Here is a 24,170-nt window from a genome sequence, read left to right as displayed (position 1 = left end):
GAGTCATTTTGACAGAACTTCGTGTTAGCTGGCTGTGCGAGTGACAAGGTTTTAGCGCCATCAGGCCCATTGGTGGTTGCAAAGAGCCTAAAAACTTAAATTCAGACTCTCTGAGGCCATACCAAGGGTCCAGAACCTGAGGGGCATCACTTGGGATCCAGGGGCTTGATTCCGATGGATCTGGGTACAAGTTCAGGTAGTTGTGAGCCTGTTATGCACCTACGGCTCTGAACAGGAGGCTAGCCCTTGGAGTCACTCTGTGGGTCCTGGGATCATGTGCAGGTCCAATCCATGTGACTCAAGGAGGTGGGCAGCAGGGCAGCAACCTAGCAAGGCAGCAGTCCAGCAAGAAAGTAGTCCAACAAGACAGTAGTCCAGCAGAACAGCAATCCAGCACAATGGCAGTTCTTTCTACAGCACAGCAGTCCTGCTTCCTGGCAGAGTTTTCACTGGCCAAGAAGTGTACTGACGAATTGGTGCCTGAGGTCCAATAGTTATACCAGGTGCCTCCTTTGAAGTGGGAGAAGGTTCTAGAGGTTTCCCTTTGAAGTGTATAGGTTTTCTGTATCCTCTTCACTGGCTCTAGGCTAACTACAGGGGTTATGAATCCCTTTCTGTGGAGGCAGAATGCAGCCTATTCAAATGTAAGTAGGGTTGTACCAAGCTCTGCACTCCCATCCTGTCATTGGTGGACCATCCAGGTGAAACTAAGCTCTCTATTGTGTGTGGCAGTCTAAAAAGTGAACCCAGGGGGACGTGGCCAAGATGGCGGCATGAGCATGCATTCTGCTCCAGAGCTCCCCCTGATGGCCTGCTACAGCATCAGCTTTCAGGCCGTTTCAGCTACTATCGGCCCACACATCGGGGCAGGAGCGGTCCCGTTACTGTCGAGCTACCAGCCCAGAGCGGTGGTGCAATCTGGCCACACATATCTCCCGCACAGTGAGGCCTGAGACTTGCAGTCGGGGCTGTGAGTGATCCTGGGAGTGGAGTGCCCATTCCCAAACAGCCCAGCGAGAGCAGTGGCTAACATCGGAGACGCCGGTCCACCAGATGGGGATTTGTAGGCAGCAGAGCTGCGGGGTCGCATCAACAGGGGTCCGGTGAAGTGCCACGGAGAAAGGCCTGGTCCATTTTAGGAGAGTAACTTTACTGATCCCGGGCCCTCACGAATACAGTTACGGGCCTCCCAGTGACTTTGGCACTTTCCCGTCACGGCAAGCCCAGCAGTGTTCCCGGTGACTCCGATGAGCCTGCTTGCAACGTGAAGGTGAAGGGGCCGCTGACCACCGGGCTGCCATGACTGAAGTGCAGATGGAGGAACTGCCTGTGCCTGAGCCTGGGCCCCTTTCCCGGACTGGCCTAGCAGAGCGCTAAGCTTGGGAGGAGACCCGAGAAGGTGAGGGGTAAAGAACAGGCCCGGCAGATAGAGCTACAGGCGAAGGTGTGACCGCCGCTTTACTGACTGTGGAAGCTAGAAGCGCTGCACTGGGCACACGGAGGCCTGGTCCCTGAATGAAGTGAGACCGCCACGTGGCCCAGCCTTGTGGACCCTGCTGGTGAGAAGCTGAGAGGTTGGTTAGCCACCCGTGAGAGGAAAGGCCGGCCAGTGTTACTTACAAGCGGTGGAGCTGCAGGGTCGCACTAGCAGAGGCCCAGTGAAGAAAGGTACCCGGTCCGCCATTTTAAGAGGGTGACTCAGCCGATTCCGGGCCCTCACGGCTGCGGGTGAGGGCCATACAGTGACGTTGGTGCCCTCCTGTAGCGGAGCAGCGGTGCAGGCCCCACAGTATTTCCCACTACTCGGATGAACCCCTGCGGGGAATGAGGTAGGAGGGTCGCTAATCGCCGGACTGCCACGACTGGGGTGCGGAGGGAAGAGCTGCCCTTACCCGGACTTGGACTTGCTCCCCGGACTGGCCTAGGAGGGCACTGAGCTTGGGAGGCACCCGAGGGGGCAAGAGTTAGAGAGCAGCCCGGCAAGTAACGCCGCAGGAGGAGGGGGGGCGCCATTTGATTGACTGTGGAAGCCAGCTGAGATTGACCAGCCGGATAGTGGCCTGGTCCTTGGGTGATGTGAGTCTACCACGAGGTCCACCCTTGTGGGCCGCGCAGGCGAGAAGTAGAGAGGTATGGCGACCGCCCACGTGAGGAGGGGTTGGCCAACGCTGCCACAGGAGGCTTCAGTGGGGCACCGGTAAGAGAGGAATCGAGCGAATATCGCCTGCCACATTGGGGTCATCAGCGAGGGAGAGCTTGATCAGGTCCAGCGGCATCCATGTAGATGCAGAAGGGTATGGCTGGTTGGACATCTGCCGCATGGAGGTGAGAGCTGAGGGGCCCGTCTGGGACACGTGGACAGAGCAATAATCTAGAAGCCAGATGCTGGCCAGAGTGACTGATACTGAATTGACGGGGGCCCTGGGAATCTGGAGGTACCCCCTCGCTGGGGTACATGTCTGGGGAGACCTAATAGAAGACTAACTGGACACCAGCAACCACACATTGCCTGCAATTGACCACGGCCACTTCAGGCGACTGCCACCTCACAGGAGCACCTTTGGGGTGAGTAAGAGAGACTGGGGTGACTGCCCCTGAGAACGGTGTGACATTGGGGAACCTTGGTGTCAGACAGAGCGGTGGCGAGAAGTCAGGCCTCTTGGAGGGGGCATACAGAGAGAGGCACCAGGGACCCCCCTAGAGTGACTGCACAGACACAGCACCACCCAGTCCCACCTGCCGTTGTACCCTGCCATCCGCAAGCGCTAAACCTAGTGAAAAGGTCAGGAATCCCGGATCCCGGTGTCCCCTAGTGTGGTGGTCTTGGTGCCCGAGGGGAACGCATTCAACTCACGGCTACCCTGGAACTCATTTGTGCGCAATATGTTCTCCTCCCAGGGGCGCACGGATAAGACACTGAAGTATTTGTTTGTGAAGGCCAAGGGGGGGAAGCAGCTCACCAGCATGGCATCAGGCACTGCCCAGCCCACATCTGAGCGAGATTATGGAGCGGAACCGATTACCAAGGTTTTCTTAGAATCCATGTTTGTCGCACTGAGGGAGGATATCCAAACGCTTAAGAGAGAATTCACAGAGGAAAAAAAGGAGGTCCGCCGAGATGTGGATGGCATAGGCGAGCGAGTTGCTGAGCTAGAGGACAAAAGGGACACTGAACTATCAGCACTGCAACAAGAGGTTCTTCGGATTCACGACCAGCAAGTTGACCTTCAGACCCACCTTGAAGACCTTGAAAACCGCTCCCAGCGCCATAATATTGGGATCTGTGGAGTGAGACTTGGGGACGACACAAAGGACCTTTTCAGGTATACGAGGGATATGTTCAACCCCATCCTAATGAGGCCATTAGAAATGGAACTTTTCTTGGATAGAGCACACAGGGTGGGTCCCCTGCGAGCCCCTTCGGCTCCGCCACCGGACATCTTGGTCTCCGTGCAAGATTATCGCACAAAAGAAGAGATCCTCGAAAAAACTCGACAGCTACACCCTTTGACGTTCCGCGATCAGACACCGGTTTTGTACCAGGACTTGTCAGCTCTCACCCTGAAAAAGGGTAGAACCTTTAGACCCATCCCTGCTTATTTACAACAGCGCAATATTTCCTACAGCTGGGGCCACCCATTCCGACTGGTGTTTCGAATGGACAACAAACATTACCAGCTGCGGTCCCTGATGGAGGCCTGCCGCTTGCTGGGTGTGAATCCTCCTACAGAGGAGAATGATACAGCGGGCCCCACAGCAGAACTGGACGACTCCAAGCCCCGGTGGCATCAACAAGGCCGACGGCGTCGTGCTAGGAAACCTCCTGTAGCAGAAATCACTAAGGGCCAGCGAGCCGCACTTGAAGCAGCATCGACAGAGCTAGCTACCTCTCAACCTGGCTGAACCTTACGATGTCACAGGGCCACTTGATTGTTTGTTTTTTGCTCCAGGCTGTTGGCGGGAGAGGGGCTTTTCGGATCTTGACGAACTACCCCAATACACCACACTTCCAATCACCTACGGATGATGGACAATATGTCTTTGTTCTCTTTTTTACAATGATTTCCTTTTAGGGGGGGAGATATGTTTAGGGGTGGGTTCCGCTGTTCCTTGTCCACCTTCTTCTCAGAGCAAGCATAGGCCCAAGCCACACGGGCTCTCTAAGATGAGAGCATATCCGGTGTGTCGATAGTATCAGATTCAGCGCCCCACCATTGCTTTTTATACTACTATCAGGGTGAATGCCTGCTACCAAGCTTAAAATACTCACCTTAAATGTGAGAGGTCTTAATAAACCGGTGAAGCGCAAAGCGGTTCTTCTGTGTCTAGAGCATACCCAAGCAGATATCTGCCTATTGCAGGAAACGCACCTTTTGTCGAAAGATTGTCACCGCCTCCGGTCCCAGAAGTTTCCAACCCAGTTCTTTTCTTCAAGCACTACTAAAACAGCTGGGGTTGCTATCCTGGTGGTCCAGCGGTTTAAGGGGGTGATCTTGCATAAAGAGGCCGAGATAAAAGGTAGACTACTGACTTATAGATTTGCCATCGGCGATTTCACATTCACCATTAGTTCAATGTATGCTCCTAATGAAGGCCAAGAATGGTTCTTTCACTCTGCTCTTACAGAAGCCTTAGCCACATCTGATCGCCATATTCTACAGGGGGGAGATCTAAATCTGGTTCTCGACAACACATTAGACAGATCATGTCAATGCACGCATCAGGCAGGCGCTCTTTCAACAGAGGGTCAGACCCGCTTACATGACTTAGGGTTCAGTGATTTATGGCGTAGCTTCCACCCCTAAAGCCGCGAATACTCGTACTATTCCAATGCGCATAAAACCTACGCCCGGTTGCATTACCTGCTAGCTTCTGCGCCTGTACATGCGCTTGCGACAGAGGTAGAAATAGGCCTCCCTCTCAAATCATGCCTCAGTGACCGCTGTTCTCTCCCTCCCACCAATCCACTGACCCCCTAGGACATGGCACCTCAGAGAAACACTATTGCACCGCAAAGATGTGGTTACACGGATAAAGCGCGTCATCACTGCCTACCTCTCCCACAACAATAACACTGACACCACTCCTGCAACGCAGTGGGCGGCACTGAAGGCAGTCATTAGGTGGGAGTTAATAGCCATTTCTGCTGCAGACAATGTTGAGCGCCGACGTAAGCAGGAAGAGCTCACCTAACAGACTAGAGAACTGGAGCAGATGCACCAGGGAATAGGAGCCCCTCGAGTGTGGAGGCAACTTAAAGCTGTGCACCAACAACTTGCAGCGCTCAACCAAGATAGGGCGGAATTCGCAGCCGTGCGACTGAGACACGCTTATTATACAGGGGGGGATAGGTGCGGCGACTGCTTGCTCATAAATTATACAAGATTAGACAAAAGCAGAGGGTGCAAGAGATCCTCCGGAGGGACGGTAGGCGCGTCTTGGAGAATAGCAACGTTGCCGAGGCGTTCTGTGATTTCTATGTCAACCTCTACACTAGCTCTCCACTAGAGAGCTCAACTGGGGCGGCCTTTCTCGACTCCATCCCTCTACCAGCTTTATCTAAAGATCAAGCCGACTACCTCGACAGAGACATTCGACCAGAAGAAGTCATCGCCGCCATCTCACGTTTCAAGCTAGCACCAGGGCCGGACGAATTCTCTGCTGTCTTTTATAAAAAGTTCTGTGCCCAGGTCCTCGCTTGGCTTTTTAATTCCTTCTCGGAGTCCCGTGCGATCCCGTGAGACCTTTTGGATGCCTCCATGGCAGTGATCCCCAACCGGGGAAGGACAAGGACCAATGTGGGTCATATCGCCCTATCTCCCTTCTTAATGTGGATCTTAAACTATATATTTCTAACCTCATGACTCACACCTCACATACAGGGTTTAGTTGACCCGGATCAGGTGGGAACGCCAAACCTCTGACAACACGAAAAGTGCCTTGCATCTTATCGAAAAAGCCACACGCACACAGGGGGAATACATGATGTTGGCTATCGACGCCGGAAAAGCGTTCAATAGGGTCTACTGGCCCTATCCGGAGAAAGTTCTGGAAAGAATGGGGCTGGGCGTGAAATTCCACATGTTTGTCTTGAACTGCTATAAGTTCCCGATGGCACAGTTTGAGTCAACGGACTCACACCTCCCCGGTTCACCATTGAGAGAGGCACAAGACTGGGGGGCCCTTTGTCGCCCCTCCTTTTCGCTCTTTACATGGAACCACTGGCTCAAAAGATGCGGCTCAACCCGTAGGTCACGGGGCTCAAATTTGGCGGCTACGTCCACACCATCAGTCTTTATGCTGATGATGTTCTGATTCCCTTATCTAACCCACGGGACGCACTGCCAGCATGCCTAGAGGACTTAGATCTCTTTGCACAAACTGCCGGGTTCAAGGTGAATATGGACCAGTCGATTGCCCTGGACCTAACTGGGGAATATTTGCAAAGCATATTCTCCATTCAATGGGCGGCAGACACGATCCCATATTTGGGTATCCAGTTGGCGTCCTCTCTCCCAAAAACGGCTATTGCTAACTACACCCTACTGCGACAGAAAATCCGGCTGGAACTGGGACGAGGGAAGCATCACCATTTATCGGGGCTAGGCAAAGTAGCCGCAGTCAAGATGACCATTCTACCACAAATCCTCTATCTGTTTCGCACCATTCCCCTCAGGCCACCTTCGGGCTGGATACAGCAAACTCAGTCGGAACTTGCCCAGTTCATATGTAATGGTTGGAAGCCGCACCTGAAACAGAGGCTAGTGACGCTCCCCCCAAAGGGAGGGCGACTCGGACTCCTTGATTTACAGCTCTACTTCCAGGCAGCACAATTGCGTTACCTGGTTGAGTGGAGTCGGTGGGAGTCAGAGAAACACTGGTTATTCCAGGACCAGGCGGTAACTGCCAGAATCCTGCAGGAAATCCCATTTCTCAGCAAACAACACAGACCCCCGAACTTATATGCTTCGTATATCACGAGAGTCCCAATGGAGATATGGGATCAAACCAACATTAAGTACGAAATTACCACCTTCCCGTCCCCACTCACTCCATTGATGGAGAACCCTGATTTAACCCCGGGTATGAGCTTTTGCGAGGTGGCGACCCTCTGGGTGTCGATACCTTTACCACATATATACCGCAGAGGGAGTTATCCCTTTCTACCAATTTTAACAAGAATATGGGATGCCGGAGACGGAGAGACTTGGGTATCTGCAAGCGTGACATTGGGCGCTCAGTGATCAGGTCCGTTCCATGGCTGATAGACACCTTCTTCCCTATGAACACTGGCTTATTACACGCAAGACAGACAAAAAGCTCATATCCGATTTATACAAGATGCTACAGGCAAGATTTGCTCACACTTATAGCTCCTGACGGGCACGTTGGGAGAGGGAACTAGATAGGACATTCAGCCATAAAGAGTGAGAAGGGGTATATTATAGAGCACGTCATTCCGCCTATCACATGGGACTAACTGAAACCCTCACAAAAACAGCCAACTACTGGTATTATACCCCTGAACGTAACCATGCTATGGGCCACACTAGGGACGCAACATGTTGGCGGGGCTGTGGACAAGTAGGCACATTGGTACACCTCCTGTGGGAGTGCACTCACCTCCAATCCTATTGGAAACAAGTATTGGATGAAGTAGATAAACATTTTGATACAGAAATTCCATGACTTCCTTCCTATGTTCTTCTGGGGCTCCCAATTCTTCTGACCTATCCATTGCGCTCCTGCAGAGGCCGCCAGATAGCGATTGCGCTGGGCACAGCAATGCAAAACATACTTACACACTGGGGTACCGCCCACATCCCAACCTTCACAGGATGGCTACACAGCTTGTGGCATGTACTTGGCATGGAGAAGCTAACACTGACAATGGCGGAGGAGGGATCCAAATATGTTGATCTGTGGCAACCCTTTCTATCCATATTAGCCTCTGAATTCTGGGAAATTACATGCCCCCGATATCTCCGCGTATTGCGCCTCTCTGATAACCAACAGATGACATAGAAACTGGAGGCCAGGCATAGTCTAGATAGCTTAGATGGTGGACTTGGAACACGGGTGGTGGGTGGGAAAGGGAAAGGGAAGGGCTTAGGGGTTTTTGTATTGTTCGGTTTCTTCTTGCTATTCATAGCATATGCAATGTTCCTCTACATTGGCATGGACCCATTCTAGTACTGACAAACCTAGTTTGTCCTTTTCAGGTCATGGATTTAGCAATGTTAAAGGACATGATAGCTAAACCTGCATATGTGTTTTTTGTATATATTTAAAATGTCAATAAAGAGATATAAACCATAAAAAGTAAACCCAAGGCCAACTGTCAGCTATACGGTGATACAAAAGGGGATGATGGACAGAGCGTTTGAACAAATCAAACACTCACCCCCAGTCAACTGATCTGGGTTTAATCCATTACCATTCTTTAGTTCACTCAGCCACCCCAGTTCAGACATGGCTATATGCAAATCAGTCTGACCCTGTGCCTTATGGGAACAGTCCAGCCCGAACTGCCAAGCCATGTCTTCCTTGGACCGGAAACAAGCATCCTGGGACCGGTTTCGGATTCATAATCCTCATCAGCCAGGCTATCTTGAATCCCGTGGCCAAGTGAACAAGGGACTCACGTCTGAGCATACACTGCCACACTTAGGGCGAACAAAGCGATACAAAAGGGGATGATGGACGGAGCGTTTGAACAAATCAAACACTCACCCCCAGTCAACTGATCTGGGTTTAATCCATCACTATTCTTTAGTTCACTCAGCCACCCCAGTTCAGACATGGCTATATGCAAATCAGTCTGACCCTGTGCCTTATGGGAAGAGTCCAGCCCGAACTGCCAAGCCATGTCTTCCTTGGACCGGAAACAAGCATCCTGGGACCGGTTTCGGATTCATAATCCTCATCAGCCAGGCTATCTTGAATCCAGTGGCCAAGTGAACAAGGGACTCACGTCTGAGCATACCCTGCCACACTTAGGGCGAACAAAGTGATACAAAAGGGGATGATGGACGGAGCGTTTGAACAAATCAAACACTCACCCCCAGTCAACTGATCTGGGTTTAAGCCATCACCATTCTTTAGTTCACTCAGCCACCCCAGTTCAGATATGGCTATATGCAAATCAGTCTGACCCTGTGCCTTATGGGAACAGTCCAGCCCGACCTGCCAAGCCATGTCTTCCTTGGACCGGAAACAAGCATCCTGGGACCGGTTTCGGATTCATAATCCTCATCAGCCAGGCTATCTTGAATCCAGTGGCCAAGTGAACAAGGGACTCACGTCTGAGCATACCCTGCCACACTTAGGGCGAACAAAGCGATACAAAAGGGGATGATGGACGGAGCGTTTGAACAAATCAAACACTCACCCCCAGTCAACTGATCTGGGTTTAATCCATCACCATTCTTTAGTTCACTCAGCCACCCCAGTTCAGACATCGCTATATGCAAATCAGTCTGACCCTGTGCCTTATGGGAACAGTCCAGCCCGAACTGCCAAGCCATGTCTTCCTTGGACCGGAAACAAGCATCCTGGGACCGGTTTTGGATTCATAATCCTCATCAGCCAGGCTATCTTGAATCCAGTGGCCAAGTGAACAAGGGACTCACGTCTGAGCATGCCCTGCCACACTTAGGGCGAACAAAGCGATACAAAAGGGGATGATGGACGGAGCGTTTGAACAAATCAAACACTCACCCCCAGTCAACTGATCTGGGTTTAATCCATCACCATTCTTTAGTTCACTGAGCCACCCCAGTTCAGACATGGCTATATGCAAATCAGTCTGACCCTGTGCCTTATGGGAACAGTCCAGCCCGAACTGCCAAGCCATGTCTTCCTTGGACCGGAAACAAGCATCCTGGGACCGGTTTCGGATTCATAATCCTCATCAGCCAGGCTATCTTGAATCCAGTGGCCAAGTGAACAAGGGACTCACGTCTGAGCATACCCTGCCACACTTAGGGCGCACAAAGCGATACAAAAGGGGATGATGGACGGAGCGTTTGAACAAATCAAACACTCACCCCCAGTCAACTGATCTGGGTTTAATCCATCACCATTCTTTAGTTCACTCAGCCACCCCAGTTCAGACATGGCTATATGCAAATCAGTCTGACCCTGTGCCTTATGGGAACAGTCCAGCCCGAACTGCCAAGCCATGTCTTCCTTGGACTGGAAACAAGCATCCTGGGACCGGTTTCGGATTCATAATCCTCATCAGCCAGGCTATCTTGAATCCAGTGGCCAAGTGAACAAGGGACTCACGTCTGAGCATACCCTGCCACACTTAGGGCGAACAAAGCGATACAAAAGGGGATGATGGACGGAGCGTTTGAACAAATCAAACACTCACCCCCAGTCAACTGATCTGGGTTTAATCCATCACCATTCTTTAGTTCACTCAGCCACCCCAGTTCAGACATGGCTATATGCAAATCAGTCTGATCCTGTGCCTTATGGGAACAGTCCAGCCCGAACTGCCAAGCCATGTCTTCCTTGGACCGGAAACAAGCATCCTGGGACCGGTTTCGGATTCATAATCCTCATCAGCCAGGCTATCTTGAATCCAGTGGGCAAGTGAACAAGGGACTCACGTCTGAGAATACCCTGCCACACTTAGGGCGAACAAAGCGATACAAAAGGGGATGATGGACGGAGCGTTTGAACAAATCAAACACTCACCCCAGTCAACTGATCTGGGTTTAATCCATCACCATTCTTTAGTTCACTCAGCCACCCCAGTTCAGACATGGCTATATGCAAATCAGTCTGACCCTGTGCCTTATGGGAACAGTCCAGCCTGAACTGCCAAGCCATGTCTTCCTTGGACCGGAAACAAGCTTCCCGGGACCGGTTTCGGATTCATAATCCTCATCAGCCAGGTTATCTTGAATCCAGTGGCCAAGTGAACAAGGGACTCACGTCTGATCATACCCTGCCACACTTAGGGCGAACAAAGCGATACAAAAGGGGATGATGGACGGAGCGTTTTAACAAATCAAACACTCACCCCCAGTCAACTGATCTGGGTTTAATCCATCACCATTCTTTAGTTCACTCAGCCACCCCAGTTCAGACATGGCTATATGCAAATCAGTCTGACCCTGTGCCTTATGGGAACAGTCCAGCCCGAACTGCCAAGCCATGTCTTCCTTGGACCGGAAACAAGCATCCTGGGACCGGTTTGGGATTCATAATCCTCATCAGCCAGGCTATCTTGAATCCAGTGGCCAAGTGAACAAGGGACTCACGTCTGAGCATACCCTGCCACACTTAGGGTGAACAAAGCGATACAGAAGGGGATGATGGACGGAGCGTTTGAACAAATCAAACACTCACCCCCAGTCAACTGATCTGGGTTTAATCCATCACCATTCTTTAGTTCACTCAGCCACCCCAGTTCATACATGGCTATATGCAAATCAGTCTGACCATGTGCCTTATGGGAAAAGTCCAGCCCGAACTGCCAAGCCATGTCTTCCTTGGACCGGAAACAAGCATCCTGGGACCGGTTTCGGATTCATAATCCTCATCAGCCAGACTATCTTGAATCCAGTGGCCAAGCGAACAAGGGACTCACGTCTGAGCATACCCTGCCACACTTAGGGCGAACAAAGCGATACAACTGTCAGCTATACCCAGTCATGTGACTCAGAGACAGGCTGCAGGCACCAATTTGGTAAGGCAGGGAAATGGCAAATTTCTAAAAGTGTGATTTTTTAAATTGTGATTTAGGATCCGACTTTACCATTAAAAAGGATTTTTCTTCACACTTTCAAAGTCACCAAACATAAATTGGTTACCTGGTCCTAATTTGAAGTTACAGCTTCTTAAATGTTATCCTATGGGAGAGGTAGGCCTGGCAGTAGTGAAAGAGAATTTCACTACTAGGTTATGTAAAACTGGAAAGTACATGACAAACATTTTAAATGCACTACACCCTGCCCTCTGGGATGTCCAGAACCTACTCTATAGATTACTTATTTGTATTAAAAAGGAAGGCTTGGGTCTGGTAAAAAAAAGATTTGTCAGGTCAACATGTCAGTTTAGTACTGCACAAACAGGCTGCAATGGGGGAGCTGAAACATGATCAAAGTGCTACCCAATTGGGTGCACAATAGTAGCATTTAATTTACAGGCCCTGGGTACTTTTGGTTACCAATTTACAAAGAACTTACAGGTAAATTACATTTGCCAATTGGATATACTTCCATTCTGCCAAGTTTTAAGGAGAGAACACAAGCCCTTTAGCACTGATTAGCAGTGGTAAAGTGTGCAGAGGCATAAATCCAGCAAAAACGAAGTCTGCAAAACAGGAGGGTTGAAGATAAAAAGTTAGAGGTAAAAGCATGCCAAGGATGCCAGGTCTCAAAGTATTTTATGTTGACAGCTTTTGTTACTTGGAATCCATAAACAACAATAATTCCTATTATAACATATTGAGCAACAAACTGACATCAAAGTCATGCAAATGGAAGAGCATAGGTTCAGAACCTAATTGTTCATTCTCCTCAATATTTTGTTAGCCTAAGGTTGCTTAAAATGAATCTTTTGGGTGGTAATACACTTTTATTAGTATGATACCCTGATCATTGTGTTTGTTTCAAAACCTGAGTTGTTGGGAGAGATGTGGGGCCAGATGTATGACCATTTCATTTTCCGAGTAGCAAATTGAGATTTTTGTACTTCTTGCAATTCCCAAATGGGTCGCAAGGGACCTGCCTTATTGATATTCATGAGGCAGGTCACTCACTATCTAGGGAATGGCTGGGGTCAACAGACCACCATGTCTGTGACTGCTTTTTCAATAAAGCAGTTTATTTTTTAACATGCATCTTGTTTTCCTTAAAGAAAAACAGTTTGTGCTTTAAAAAGAAAAAGTAAATGTTTCAGTTTCATTTTTTAAGAACAGGCAGTGGTCCATGGGACCAATGCCTTGTCCTAAAAAATATTTGCGCCCACATTCGCAAAGGGGAAGGGGTCCCATTTGTGACAAATTTACCACCAACTTTCCACTGGGATAAAATGTTAATGTGTGCCACCGCGTTTCAGTTGCAAAACAAACAGACATGGCAAGTTGCTATTAGGAATGGACGCCCTTGGCACACCCCTTCCTAATAGCATGGCACAGACCCTATTTTGTGAGTCGGAAATAGATTACCAAATCGCAAAATGATGTTTGTGCATGCCACAGACCTATTTAGCAGTCGCAAACGGCCTGATTTCCATGTGCAACCGCTAAAAAAAGTTGTACATGTGGCCCTTAGTGACGCTAACGTGATGGAAAACCTGGTGCAAAGTATTGTTTTGCAGTGTAAATTTGTAGATCCAGGGCCATAGGCCAACCAATAGAGGGACACAGGATGCCAAGGAGTGATCCCAAAGATATAGCCAGTTTTGCCCTATTTTGCAAAATATGTGGTGCCCAAGATGCTGTCACGCTAAAATACGAAAATGTTTTGTACTTTCTAAAACGTTTGGGCCAATTACAATTATAAAATCCAGTGATCTTTTGACCCCATATGTCATTACATAAGCTTTAGCAATTGCTTTTTATTGTGTGATGATATGCTTGGAAACAACATGTAGGAACCACAGGTGTACACCTGCTTTTAATATGATGAATGATTAATCGGACTACACATGCATTTTCTTGTGGAATTGGAGTCTGTTATTTGGACTTGCTTGGCTAATGTGCACTCCCACCTTTTTGTATGGGTTTTTAAGCAGCATGAGACACCCAATGATATTGTCACAATGATACTGTAGAATTCAGCTCTCTTATGTATCACTAAATTTCAAATTAACTTGAGTATTAGGCACTTAATATAGGTGTATAATGATTTTGAGAATAATGGGGTTACATGATGCATTATAGAATAGACACGTCGACAAAATACATGTTGGCTACATCTATGAATCTTTCCATTTATGAAGACTACATCGGAGAACAGAGTTCTATGTGAAGAGATATTTGGAACAGAATAAACAAATAAACTAAAGGAATAACAACAGTATATTGTGGATAAATTATACTACTGGACATTATTTAAATTAAAGGTGATCTGGAAAACTGTATTTATTGTTCTCAGGACTTTCCTGATAAAATTAGGATGTGGTGGTTACCCTACTTTTCTTTGCAGCACCATGTGTATAATTGTTGAAACTCTAACAGGCATATGCATCAATGTAGGCTTTTGCGATTCCTTAATTGCGTATATTAAGGAATCGCAATTAAGGAATTGCAAAAGCCTATGCATGTAGGAATCGCTATAAAATTAGCGATTCCCAAACATTCCTTAATTGCAACTCGCAAATTACGAGTCTCAATTGAGGAATACCTTCCCATTCATTCCTAAGGCCCATAGGAATGAATGAGAGATTGCATGCACAATTTGCGAGTACTAATAGGTACTCGCAAATTGCGCATGCAGTTTCAAGGGTGTCAAAAGAACACCCTGTTGCACCCCTGAAATTGATCTGTGCACATATGTTGTGCACACACATGCCCCAAGGGCATGTGTATGTATAACCTACAACTTTGAAAAATTACAAATTTGTTTGCAAATTACAATCAAGTACCAATTGATGGTAATTGCGCCCCCTATTAGCAAAAACGCAATTTGTGATTCCATCATGCCTTGCATTTAAGGAATCGCAATTTGCAATTCCTTAAATGCAATCGCAATTTAAGAAATCTCAATACATTGCGATTTCTTAAATTGCAAGAGGCTGACAGGTTGATGCATGTGCCTTTTAGCCTATAGAGTTTAAAGATCTCAGACATCTGTCAGATCAAGAGGTAACAAAGACAACTTGGGCCTCACAGGAAACAGCGAAGAGAATCATGAATGAGAAAACCAACTAAATGCATGGGGGGATTCAAATAAAACCCTACCTAAAAACTGGCTATCCAGAGCCTCTGCTCCAAAACCAACAAGAGAAGGAAGGCTGCAAGCTCATGCATATGCATACCATGAGGAAAACTCGATCTGTGCCTAAAGGGGCAAGAAGCACCTATTGCATCGCAAACAGAGACTAACGTCTGGAGCCCTAAGCAACTAAGGGGAAGCACCATATCAGATGACTGGACCTGGATAGCAAGAACAATCAACTAATGGACCAAGAGCACCTGACAGGAAATGAATCAACCTGCAACAGCTACCTCTCAGTTACGATTATGCTCTTGGAACATAAACCGACTAGAAAATAAAATCACGGACATGCAGCTCTTGTTGTATTTTCAAAAATTCAACCTCATCCTTTTACAAGAGACCGGGCTAGACCAACCATATCAACTACAAGGCTATAAAACATACTATCTCCTGGCTGCTAGAAACGCTAAATTAGTCCATTTAAAAGGAGGTCTTACAATCTACACCTCAATCAAGACTATAAATATAATCAAGGAACTGGACACTAAAACGACAACAACCTAGACATAAAAGCAATTAAAATGGACTTAGGAGGAGACAACCTTACCCAACAAAAAATACTGTTAAATATATATCTCCACCCAAGTGACAAATACACTTGGGCAAAACTCATGGGTTCTGAATTAACTAGGATACTTTCATCGGAGTCCAGCCCGAATATTTTTGTAACAGGTGACTTCAACATGCATCTTTCTGGGCCCCTGGATAGGGACCACCTAGTGGAAGACTGCAAATGGGGTAAACAAACCAGGCTAACAAAAGAACTTTTAATAGACCTAGAAAATTTGAGCCTGGTGGCATTAACGCGCGTAGATGCATGTATGACACTCGCGCTAGTTGAGGAGTGTGGCTCGCTGATTAGAGCGGCAGACCCTGATGCAGAGGTCTGGCCCGGGACCAGGGTTCAATTCCCGACGCGGCAGGGTCCTGAGCCCAAAATGTCCACGGACTCGATAATTCTTGCCTCGGTGCCTATTCTAATCATGGGGTCCCACGCTGCAACTCTGGGCAATAGTTGCCTAATCTCCACTACGGCGGCCCACCCTCTGCGGGATGCCTGGCTTTCACCCTGGGGATACCCAGTAGGGGTTATCTCACGGGGAAAAGCCAGGACGGGTTCCCAAGGCAAGCGCCTTGATGCCTTCGGGTGATACGTGCGCTATGTAAGTCGCAATACATTCGCAATACATTTAGTTACATGCTTTTATTTTTACTGAAAGTGAATATACTGATTGTTTTAACAGTTTTTAATTCACTGCTAGACTTTGCACTTTTGGTATATTGTGCTTAAAGGACTCTATTTCAGCTGGGTTCATACCTTGTTTCCTTCTACTCCAGTCCACCACGGGTTCGCCAATTTGTTGTGGAGAGTAGAAAGGATTGCCGGATTTCCTATTTCCGGCTGCTTCGGGGAGTGGTTCAAAGCGGGTTAGCACAAGAGCTCCCGCATACTATTTAAATCCCTGCATTTCTGTTGCACAGCGGATGTGTGTAGATGCATGAATGACACTCACGCTAGCTGCATGCTTTTATTTTTACTGAAAGTGAATCTGCTGATTGTTTTACCTGTTTTTGATTCAGGTCTAAGCTTTGCACTATTGGTATATAGTGTGCTCAAAGGACTCTATTTCAGCTGGGTTCATACCTTGTTTCCTCCTACTCCGGTCCACCGCGGGTTCGCCCATTTGTTGTGGAGAGTAGAAAGGATTGCCGACTTTCCTATTTCACGTTGCTTCGGGGCGGGGGGGGGGGGCGGTACAAAGCGGGTTAGTGCACGACTTCCTGCATACTATTTAAATCCTGGCATTTCCGTTGCGCAGCAGGCACGCCAAAGGCAAGCCCATCTGCGGCCGTCCGCACCTGCTCCACGACCAGCGCCAGCCATGCTGCGGTTGCTCCCCCGATACTCGAACTTTCTGGTCCAAAGCACAAATTCTTGAAATTAGAGATAAGTACTGTAGCTGTAGGGTCCCGACCTTATGCAACTTTACTGGGCCGTTGTCTCAATTCAAATGTGCTAAACGTCCATCTACTTTTAGGCCTGAGCCCGTAGCTCCTCCAGGTCATCGTCCAGTGCACCTTGGATCTGTAAAGGAACAAACCATCAAAGCTTGCTTACTGAATTTTAGATCATTATTCCGCCATTCAGAGGACATTTGTCTCTCCCTTGTGACTCACAGGTGGGAAAAAATGTTTCTGACTGAAATATGGGTCAGAGATTTTTCTAACCTCAATCTGGCCTTACCCCCTGAATATTTTTTTGTGGGAATAATTAGAGCTAGCAACAAGCAGAGGGGTGGGATTGCAGTGATCCTAGCTTCAGGCTGGAAAATTTCTTCCAGGAAAATCCCTAATATCAGCCCCTAGAAGCTATGTACTTCAGCATCTCTGCTGCTTCGAACACAGTTATAACTGGAATTCTCATTTTTGTAGTCCTCTGTGATTTTAACTGACATGTGGATGACTCATGGTGCACAAAAGCCGGCAAGTTCTTAGAAACTTTGGAAGGCCATAATCTTACTCAGAGGGTTAGAGGTCCTACCCACCGCACCGGCCATACACTTGATCTACTGTTTACGAACAACCCCAATTTGTCCATGGCACCACCTCTACCTCTCACATGGTCAGACCATTCTTTAAACCCGTTTAGTGTGACTACTCTCTCTCAATTCACTAAGTCTTCTCTGGCTTGGGATCAAAGTAGGAAATGGTTCAAAATTACGTACAACTACCTGGGCCCCTCCCTATCTCGTTCCCAACTGCAGGTGGAGGGGGGTTTCGATTCGGATGTTTCCAATTTCAATAATTGGCTCTCTTCTGCCCTCGATATGGTGGTCCCTGATTCAACCTATTGTCTCCACTAGACAAAAACCTTCGCCCCTTGGTTTACTCCCACTCTGCGCGCTGAAACAAGTTGGTGCAAGAAACTGTAATGGAGCTGGAGTAGATCCTATGATAGGGAGGCTAAATCAATTGACCGAGCGCCTATTCATAAACTAAAGTGCTCAGAAATGAGAGAAAACTTTGTCACAAATGTAAACTCTGCTGGTAACTCTTTTATAACCCTTTTTAAAATTGTGAAAGAGTTTTATAAACCAGCCGCACTTACTAATATTACTCCCCCTACTCAGGAACTCTGTAATGGACTATCGGATTTCTTTTATGACAACATTTTAGATATTTTCTCCATGTTTGGTCCTACTCGAGATTGCCCGGAGCTAAACTCTGTGGCTAGCAATAGTGGTTCTTAACCTCCTTTGTCCCAATCTCTACCCAGTTAGCTCTCCAAAAATGGCTTGCATGTAAATCGTGTTCCCCAAGGGACCCTTGCCCGGCATCACTATTTAGTGCTGTGGCCCCCCTTATTATTTCTCCCCTGAATTCGATCTGGAACTCCTCACTGTGCACTGGGTGTTTTCCCGCAGCCTGGAAACGGATGTATGACGTTACAACGCATGCTATTACAACGCATGTCTTTACAACGCAAGTTTTACAACGCAAGTTGTTACAACGACTTGCGTTGGGGGGCGCAGGATAGTGAATAGTTTAATTTACTATTCCAACTCCAGTCCCCGTGGATAGTAGGGAAGGTGTTGGAAACTATTCCCTATCCTAGAGCGCCCCCCAGTGCAATTCGTTGTAAAAGCTGCGTTGTAATGGTTGCGTCGTAAAGGTACTTCATTGTAATAGTTGCGTTGTAAAGGATGTTCCCTCCTGGAAACAGGCCATATTAATACCTATTTTTTAAAAATCGGATGCTGATCCTTCTATTTTTAAAAACTATCGCCCTATCTCCCTTTTACCTAAACCAGCCAAGGTCCTGGAAAAATTAGTCCAGGGGTAACTATCTTGAGTCATACCATCATTTATACAGTCCGGGTTTGGAACCGGATATAGCACAGAGTTGGCATTGCTGGAGGTTTCTGAAACCATTTGTGAATGTGTGGATACAGGTGAAGCAGCAATGCTGATGCTCCTCGACTTGTCTGTGGCATTCAATACGGTCTCCCATGCTATTTAGCTTGAGAGACCATTCAGCCTCTGCATTCAAGGTACCCCTTTATCCTGGATCAGATCCTTTCTATGTGGTCGCTCTCAACAGGTCTCCCTCCAGCCCTTTGTTTCAGAGGAGAAACCTCTGAACTGCGGAGTACCCCAGGGCTCTGCATTGAGCTCGCTATTTTTTAATGTATATCTTTCACCCCTAACTTCAGTGGTGGATTCTTGTGGAGTCAGAGTGATTTCCTATGCTGACGACACCCAATTGGTGTTCCTATTTAAGGATAACTCTGAAGCTACCTTCTAGAATTGTATGCGCTGCCTGTGCAATATCTCCATCTGGATGTCCCTCAATATGCTGAGACTCAACTCTGATAAAACTGAGGTGCTGTTTTTCAATCAAAAAAACCCTTTTCCACCTCTACTATGGTGGCCATCGGAGTCGAACCCCTCCCCCCCCCCAGAACCGGTGGATTCAGCCAGGAACCTTGGATTCCGGTTCAATAATGAGTTCTCGCGCAAAGCGCGAATCGAGCAGGTTTCTGCAGCCTGTTTTGGTACATTGCACATGATTCATAAAATTCTCCCTTTTCTCTCTCGGGATTCTCGCCGGACTATTGTTCACGCGCTGATCATCTCACATCTGGACTCTGCTAATAGTCTATAGGCTGGGGCTCCTGCGTACCAGATTAGATGCCTACAGACTGTTCAGAATGCAGCAGCCATGCTGATCTACAACATCCCTTATCGCCACTCGATTTCTCCTTACCTGAAAAGCTTCACTGGCTTGCAGTGGCCAAGCGCATTCAGTTTAAATCAATGGTTTTGGCTTTTAGAGCATTGCAGGGCAAGGGCCCGGCTTACCTAGCATTCTCAGACTAACCACTTACTTAGATTTAATTATCCCCGCCTTTTGGTGACTCCCCGTTTTCGTCGTGCCAGAATGGGCGTTAGAGCTTTTGCAGTGGTCACGGCCAAAACTTGGAACAGCTGCCATTGTCTTTGCGGATGGCCGAATCCAAATCTATTTTTCCACGCGACTTGAAAACCTGTTTTTTTCTAATCCTTAGCCTGTCTATTAGTTCTCCTATCTACTGCCTGTCCTAGCGCCGAGACACCCCCGTTGGTACAAGCTTCAAATAATAATAATAATAATTAAACTGACGTTTCGCAGGGGATCACCCGGCGGTGGCAACCTTTCATAACACATTAACAAATACAACAATAGATTATAATTTTGTAAAATTGCAGACTTTCAGATAGAAACATCAGACCTCAGCAATCATTTACCATAAGAGATTACTCTGAATATACAAGGCATCACACAAAAACCAGCCAGTGTGGGATCTGAGTTCATTGTATACAGTCAACTGCAGAAGAATTACCTTATTTATTTTAAATTTTTTAACAGTTTTGTATAGCGCGAACAAGACCCTTGCGGGTATCAGAGCTCTTTACAAGGCACATAACGGTGATTGACAAATGCATAAGAATACGATGAGTTAAGTGAATACATACATGGTAAAAGTTAGCGACTAGTACATATCAACAAGAATATATAAGAAAGTTCAGGTGAATCTAGAAAAGAGGATCGCTTTCACTTCTTTTTTGAAGAAAGCAGCGGACGGATTCAATCTTGTTTCTGAGGGCAAGGCGTTCCAAATCCTGGGGGCCATTCCTGAGAAGGTACGATTGTACGTTTTTTTCTTGGAGAAAGATTGTTGTTTTAGTAGAAAATTATCAGAGCTGCTAGTGGTCCTGCTACCACCCGATAGCACTAGTTTCTCGGCAAGGTATCTCTGTGTTTTTTGGTGCAATGCCTTATGAGTCATGCATGCGATTTTCAAATGGATTCTGGCCTCAAAAGGTAACCAGTTGATGGCACAGAGGTCGGGGGAAATGTGGCAGTTTCAGCTTGACAGACGCTGATTTCATCGCGCATACGCTGTTGCTGGCGCTGCTCTTTGCGCTTTGTATTTTAACCTACCTGATTTTGTGATTTTAGTTTATTTTCATTTGCTGCACTTATTCCTTGTTTTTAGCAGGGTCTTGCCCCCTTCCTCATTCGGCACATAATTGTTCCCCTCACCGCCGCTTTGGCGGGCTTGGATCACGGGGGTGGTTGACTGTGGGCGCCATTTTGGATAGGGCTGGGATTTTGGAATCGGACGCCATCTTGGAGCGTCCTCGCGCTCGTGATAGGATTGGTGGCCCTACTTAAGGCGGACCTCCGGTTAGAGGCGGCCTTGACAGACGCTGATTTCATCGCGCATACGCTGTTGCTGGCGCTGCTCTTTGCGCTTTGTATTTTAACCTACCTGATTTTGTGATTTTAGTTTATTTTCATTTGCTGCACTTATTCCTTGTTTTTAGCAGGGTCTTGCCCCCTTCCTCATTCGGCACATAATTGTTCCCCTCACCGCCGTTTTGGCGGGCTTGGATCACGGGGGTGGTTGACTGTGGGCGCCATTTTGGATAGGGCTGGGATTTTGGAATCGGGCGCCATCTTGGAGCGTCCTCGCGCTCGTGATAGGATTGGTGGCCCTACTTAAGGCGGACCTCCGGTTAGAGGCGGCCTTGACAGACGCTGATTTCATCGCGCATACGCTGTCGCTGGCGCTGCTCTTTGCGCTTTGTATTTTAACCTACCTGATTTTGTGATTTTAGTTTATTTTCATTTGCTACACTTATTCCTTGTTTTTAGCAGGGTCTTGCCCCCTTCCTCATTCGGCACATAATTGTTCCCCTCACCGCCGTTTTGGCGGGCTTGGATCACGGGGGTGGTTGACTGTGGGCGCCATTTTGGATAGGGCTGGGATTTTGGAATCGGGCGCCATCTTGGAGCGTCCTCGCGCTCGTGATAGGATTGGTGGCCCTACTTAAAGCTCCCCTCTCCCGCGCAGCGGGACGCGCAGGTGAGGACGCCGTCGCTTAGCCGGAGTCGTGCCAGCGCGAGGTGGGGCAGGCTCTGTTCTTCCTTCACGATAGAGCTTTGCAGTCACAGGCAGGTATGCAGTGCTATACGCGAGTAGAGCTGTTGGCACTTGGGCAAAAATCGAGAGCCTGTGTTTGCCAGCCTGTAGACCCGTTAGCCGGCCCTTACAGCTGTGCATGTAAAGGCTGGTCACTCACAAAACCTACTAAAATACGTTCTCTGGAAGACGCTATTCCTATCGCACGAAAGTGTGTGGCACCTCGTGATCTTCGGATCTGGTGCTTAAATGTCAGGTCCTTAGTAAAACATCACCAGTTCATTTGTGAACTGATTGAGAAAGATGATCCCGATATCTTTTTATTAACAGAAACCTGGCTTCAGGACTCTGATGCTGCTATACTGAATCTTGCTTTTCCTCAGAATTATACGATCTTTACGTCCAATAGGACCACTAGAGGAGGTGGTATCGCTATGGCAGTCAAATCCTGCTTTCCGGCTGAATGGAAATTGGCGGGACTGCCTGCTTGCGAAAGTGCAATCTTCAAAGTTGCTTTTAGCCATCATTTTACATTCAGCGGTATACTCATCTACCGCCCTCCCGGCAATGATTCTGTCTTCAGGGCCGCGCTGGCCGATATGGTCAGCCCTATAGCACTCGGTTGTGCCAATTTTAACATCTTGGGGGACCTTAACATCCATTTTGACAATGGGTCATCCACAACCGTGAACACCCTGCTGGCGGACCTTGAGGCTCTCCAACTCATGCAGTTGGTTACCCTGCCTACCCATTCAGGGGGCCATATCTTGGACCCCTTTTTTTCCACACTGGAGGGGATGAAGCTTTCAGATCCGAAGCTCATGGGTTGGACAGATCACTTGCTAGTGGAAGCCTTGTGTCCGGTCCACGACAAGCCTTTTATACTGGTGGACAGACCTATCTTAAAAAGGCTTTGGCATAAGCTTAAACTTGAAGAGTTTTACAGCTTACTAGAACAGAAACCTTTGAGCATTCCTGAAAATGTGGAAGAAGGATACCAACAGTTCTGTACCTGGATCACCGAGGCCCTTGATTCTCTTATACCTTTACGGTGGTCGAAAGGCCGGACAAAAACACCTAGCCCGTGGTATAATGAGTCTCTTGCAGAGCTGAAAAAATCTTGCCGAAAAACAGAGAGGGATTGGAGAAGATCTTATGACCCTGCTCTGAAAATTCGGTATTTCGCTGATCCTTTCTATCGGATCGATCTTTCAAAGTAGCTATACCACCTGGCCACTCTGCCACTCATTCCCTGGAGCTGGGAGTCCCACAGGGATCCTCGTTGAGCCCAACAATGTTCAACCTCTACGTGAAACCGCTGGCTGCAGTCGTCAAACAGTGGGGTCTAACGATGGCCTCATATGCTGATGACACACAGCTAGCGGTGACACTGAGTGGAGACCCTGAGGTGGAGGCTCCCAGATTCCGAGCGGGTCTGGTGGCAGTAGCAAGCTGGCTCCGTACCAATTGCCTCCAGTTGAATGCCACCAAAACGGAGGTGTTGGTGTTAGGGAAGCACGCTGAGCTATGGGGAAACCAGTGGTGGCCACCAGAGTTGGGAGTCACTCCTATTCCAGCATCTGGAGTGAGAAATTTAGGCATTTGGCTGGACTCTGCGCTCACTTTCATGGATCATACCAAGAAGGTGGCTGCTACATGCTATGGCATTTTGCGGGGAATAAGGCCGGTTCTAAAATATTTTGATCCCCCTACCAGACAGCTTGTGGTCCAAGCATCAATTCTATCTCGGCTGGACTACGGCAGCTCGCTGCTGTTAGGGATAAATCAAGCGGAGGCCTCTAGGCTCCAAAGGGTGCAAAATGCCGCGGCACGGGCCATTGTGGGCCTCCCCAGACACTGCTCAGTGTCTGGCACTATCGTGGCCTTACATTGGCTTCCGGTCAGACAGCGAATTAAGTTCAAAGCGCTGTGTCTGGCCTTTAAAATTTTGAAACTTTCTTCACCGCCGGCACTTGCTAATCTACTCACTCCCTATATCCCGTCAAGATCCTTGAGATCGGAGGCGCTTCACTTGGCAGTCTGCCCCCGGTTCAAACTGAGCAGAATGGGTGGCCGCTCTTTTAGGGTGCTTGCAGCAGGCCTATGGAACTCGCTTCCGGTGCACATTCGAGCCCTTAATGATTTGCTAGCCTTCAGGCAGGCAATTAAAACCTTCCTGTTCCATGCTTAAGATTAGTTGCCCTCTTTTCTTTTATCATGTGTTATGTTATAGTGTCTG

This window comes from Lissotriton helveticus, chromosome 4_1 (genome assembly GCF_964261635.1).
Source record: "Lissotriton helveticus chromosome 4_1, aLisHel1.1, whole genome shotgun sequence".
Taxonomy (NCBI): domain Eukaryota; kingdom Metazoa; phylum Chordata; class Amphibia; order Caudata; family Salamandridae; genus Lissotriton; species Lissotriton helveticus.
The sequence above is the reverse complement of the archived record's forward strand: the minus strand, read 5'-3'. Positions refer to the sequence as shown.